The sequence below is a fragment of the Silurus meridionalis genome, chromosome 17, assembly GCF_014805685.1.
Source record: "Silurus meridionalis isolate SWU-2019-XX chromosome 17, ASM1480568v1, whole genome shotgun sequence".
NCBI lineage: Eukaryota > Metazoa > Chordata > Actinopteri > Siluriformes > Siluridae > Silurus > Silurus meridionalis.
In genome coordinates this window covers 28976166-28981165 of record NC_060900.1, presented here as the reverse complement: position 1 = coordinate 28981165, position 5000 = coordinate 28976166, and the positions used below count along the sequence as shown (strand labels likewise).

At 40.8% G+C, this 5000-nt stretch overlaps 1 protein-coding gene across 1 annotated transcript in view; it reads left to right on the top strand.

The window, feature by feature from the left end:
• Positions 1-5000, top strand: part of spag17 (sperm associated antigen 17) — a gene marked incomplete at its 3' end in the record, with an annotated part of 19178 nt that overhangs the window by 9452 nt on the left and 4726 nt on the right. The window lies entirely within an intron of this gene.

Genomic DNA, 5000 nt, shown 5'->3' with positions numbered 1-5000 from the left:
ACACTTATATACAGCGGGTAAAATAAGTATTATACACGTCAGCATTTTTCTCAGTAAATATATTTCTGAAGGTTTTATTGATATTAAATTTTTACCAGATGTTGGTAAGAACCCATGCAGTCCACACATACAGTGGTGCATTGCAGTGGTAAGACTCACTGTAGCAGCAGAACTAAAAGGAAGAAGCAGAAGGAAACACAGACATGAGGATCTCTGGGATAAGAGACGACCCACCACACCACCATCAACAAACCTGATTGAACGTGTGAATGTGAGGGGACGACAACATCCAAATATCCCAGTTCACCAAACACTCCATATCCATGATCCCTCCAGATCTGCTCCTTTACCTCACAAACACCTACTGACTAAACACTCCACTAAATAAATATGTGTTCAGCCTCGACTTGAACACTGAGACTGTGTCTGAGTCCCGAACACTGATTGGAAGGTTGTTCCATAACTGTGGGGTTTATAAGAGAAACATCTGCCCCCTGCTGGAGTCTTTATTATTTGAGGTACCAACAAATAGCCAGCACCTTTTGATCTAAGTAGGCGTGGAGGATCATCCTGGTACAGAAGTTCACTCAGATACTGCGGCGTGGGAGCGTTAAGTGCTTTATACGTCAGTAGTAGTATTTTATAATCAGTGTGAGATGTAATTGTGTGATTAAACGTAAATATGTTCTTTGTAAGTATGTTTGTCCCTGATGAGCAACTGTGGCAAGGAAAAACTCCCCGAGATGGCATAAGGAAGAAACCTTGAGAGGAACCAGACTCAAGAGGGAACCCATCCTCATCTGGGTTGCACCAAATGTCCATTTAAAGCAGATATGCTGGAACAGTGGTCACTGGAGCCTCAGGAGCATGTTTAACTCGACCGAGAGAGTGAGAGAGAGAGAGAGAGAGAGAGAGAGAGAGAGAGTGACGGGAAGAGAAGGATATGGATTATTAAGTGTCCCTATTGGTGTATGAAAGTTAATGTCACTGTGCAGTTTGGACTCCGGCAAGACTCGCTATGGCAGCATAACTAAAAGGGAGAAGCAGAAGGTAACACAGACATGAGGGATCTCTGGGATAAGAGACGACCCACCACACCACCGTCAACAAACCCGAGTGAACGTGTGAATGTGAGGGGACGACAGCATACAAATATACCAGTTCACCAAACACTCTATATCCATGTTCCCTCCAGATCTGAGCCTTTACCTAAGAAAAATCTACTGATAAAAGGCTTGACTAAATAAATAAGTTTTCAACCTCGACTTGAACACTGAGACTGTGTCCGAGTCCCAAACACTGGTTGAAAGGCTGTTCCATAACTGTGGGACTTTATAAGAGAAAGATCTGCCCCCTGCTGTAGTCTTCATTATTTGAGGAACCAACAGCCAGCACCTTTTGATCTAAGTAGGCGTGAAAGATCCGTTAAGTGCTTTATACGCCAGTAGTAATATTTTATAATCAATGCGAGATTTGATTGGGAGCAGTGTAGACTGATTAAAACAGGGGTGATGTGGTCATATTTCCTAGATCTAGTGACTCTTGGTGCTGCATTCTGAGCTAACTGAAGCTTATTTCTGCACTTACTCCAACACCCAGACAGTAAAGCGTTACAGTAGTCTAATCTAGATGTTACAAAAGCATCAACTAGTTTTTCTGCATCCTGTAACAACATCATATTTCTAATTTTAGCAATATTTCTAAGGTGAAAGAAGGAGATCCTGGTGATATTATTCACGTGAGACTCAAAGGAAAGACTCGGGTCAATAATCACACCAAGGTCTTTGACAGCCGTACATGCTGAAACAGAAACACCATCCAGAGATGCTACGTAATCGGAAAGTTTACTTCTAGCTGCATGTGGTCCTAGTAAAAGTACTTCTGTCTTATCTGAGTTGAGCAGAAGAAAGTTATTAAGCATCCACTGTCTAATGTCCTTTACACACTTCTCAACATTGTTAAGCTGATCTCTCTCATCTGGCTTTGCTGAAATATACAGCTGTGTGTCATCAGCATAGCAATGGAAGCGAATCCCATGTTTATGAATAATTTCACCAAGAGGCAGCAGATATAAAGAGAAAAGCAGAGGGCCTAAGACAGATCCTTGAGGAACACCAAACTTTACCTCATAGAGTGTGGAGAACTCACCATTTACATCCACAAACTGATAGCGATCAGTCAAATAAGACCTGAGCCAAGAGAGAGCTGTTCCCTTTATTCCTACAACATTCTCAAGTCTAGCAAGCAGTATAGTGTGATCAATGGTGTCAAAAGCTGCACTAAGGTCGAGCAAAACAAGTAAGGAGACAAAACCCTGATCAGAGGCCAATAACAGGTCATTTACCACCTTAACTAGCGCCGTCTCTGTGCTATGATGAGGCGAAATCCTGACTGATACATTTCAAAATGTTATTCATAAGTAGGTGTGAGCATAACTGCTGTGCTACAACCTTTTCTAAAATTTTGGATATAAAGGGGAGATTTGATATTGGACTGTAGTTGGACAACTGACATGGGTCAAGGTCAGGTTTCTTAATAAGGGGGTGGATAACTGCCAGTTTGAAGGATTTAGGCACATAACCAGTGCTAATGGAAGAGTTTATTATTTTTAAAACAGGTTTAATTACCTCTGGAGCTATCTGTTTAAAGAAACTTGTAGGCGAGGGATCGAGAATACAGGTTGATGATTTTGATGAGGAGATTAATGAAATTAAGTCATTCTCATGAATAGGAGTGAAGCTTTGTAGTTGATTGTCCGTTATAATGACACTGCTGTCTACAGGGTTACTTGTAAAATAATTTGGATTTATATTAACCGTCTGGATTTCTTGCCTGATGTTTTCAATTTTATTATTAAAAAAGTTCATGAAATAATTACTACCTATTGATGGTGTGCATGTGAGTGCAGTGCTTTTATTTCCTGTTCATTTTGCTACCATGCTGAATAAAAATCTAGGATTATGCTTGTTATTTTCTATGAGGGAGGAGAAATATGCTGATCAGCAGCACCAAGAGATTTTCTATAATTTAGAGGCTCTCCTTCCATGCTATTTGAAATACTGTTAATTTTGTTTGACGCCATTTACGTTCTAATTTTCGAGTGTTCTGTTTTAAGGTGCGCGTATGATCATTATACCACTGTGCTAATTTTTTCTCCCTGATCATTTTGGTCTTAAGGGCCGCTACATCATCTAGAGTGTAACGTAACGTTGTTTCTAGATGTTCAGTGGCCCATTTGAGCTCTGCGGGGTCTGATGGAGATCTATCTAATATCGTAATTTCGGGAAGATTATTGATAACAGGCGCTGCTGTAGCTGACGTGAAAGTACGCTTAACACGGTAACGTGGTGAGGTAGTAATGCAGTGACTGAGGCAAATTTTAAACGAGATGAGATAATGGTCTGAAATAGCTTCAGACTGTGGAATTATGACTAAGTTTTTTATTTTTAATCCAAATGTTAACAACAAATCGTGAGTGTGTCACCACTATGAGTGGGTCCTATAACATTCTGATTAATTCCAACTGACTCTAGAATGGACACAACTGCTGCTCTTAAGGAGTCTTCCTGATTATCAAAATGAATATTAAAGTCTCCAACAATTAATGCTTTGTCTAAAGAAGTAGCTAAATTTGTGATGAAATCTGCAAATTCTGTGAGAAAATCAGAGTCGGGCCCCTAGGGGTCTATAAATAATGATTAATGGAATTGACTGACTGGACCTGCTTTTGAACACTGAATATTTTATGTTGGTGTAAAGAACTTCAAATGTTTTACATTTGTGTTTAGTCTTTTGTGTGACGTTTAGATTATTATTATAAATAGCTGTGACTCCGACTCCTCCAAAATTTAGGCGTGGTTGGTGTATGTAACTATAACCAGGACTCGCTTGATTTAATGCTACATATTTATTCGGTTTAATCCACGTTTCTGTCAAGCACATTATTTTAAACTCCTGGTTGTTAATAATTTGGTTTATAGTCAGCGCTTTTGACATGAGAGATCTAATATTCAACAATCCTATTTTTAGATCAGAGGTGCTGCTGTGCGTTCAGTCCTATTTACCTATTCCTATATTTTGGTTTTGCTCGGGGGACAGACACAGTCTCAATTTGGTGGATCCTGAGTGACGACTCTGTGCAGCTAGCAGACGGTCGGTTTAGCCTGTCTGTCTGCTCCATGGCCTTGGCTCTGGACAGTCACTTGTTAACTAGTGCTGTTCTGAGACTATTACCTATACTACAGGAAATGAGAGCAGCACCTTCCCGAGTGGGATGGATACCGTCCCGCCCTAACAGGCCAGCCTTGCCCTCAAAAATGCTCCAATTATTAATGAAGCCCACATTGTTTTTGGAGCACCACTCGGACATCCAGCAGTTCAGCGACCATAACCTGCTGTAGGCTACATCGCCACGTCGCATTGGGATGGGGCCAGAGCATGTTACTGCATCGGGAATTGACTTCGCTTATTTACACACCTCTATAATATTACTCTTAGTAACCTCTGACTGTCGAAGGCATATATCATTAGCTCCTGTATGAAAAACTATCGTAGAGAACCTGTGCTGACCTGCTATGTCCGGCGCCCTGGCTCCTGGTATACACATGACCTGTGCTGCTGGTGCCCCTAAAGCTTTCTAACTATCAACTCTGATCTTTAGTTCTTTCTATAGATCTTTAATAGGATTTGAGGCAGGTGATTGGCTGGAACATTCTAGCAGCCTTATTTTCTTTCTCTGAAACAAGTTGGGAGTTTCCTCAGCTGTGTGTTTGGGATCATCGTCTTGATGAATGTTCACCCTCACTTCATCTTCATCATCCTTAATCATCATTATTAAGAATGTCTCGGTACATTTTTCCATTCATCCTTTAATTATATGACATTCATAAGCACCAGATGCTAAAAAATGGCCCCACACCATGATGTTCTCATCTAAAAACTTCACTGTTGGTCAGGTGTTTCTGGGCTGATGTGCGGTGATGTTTGTTCTCCAAACATGC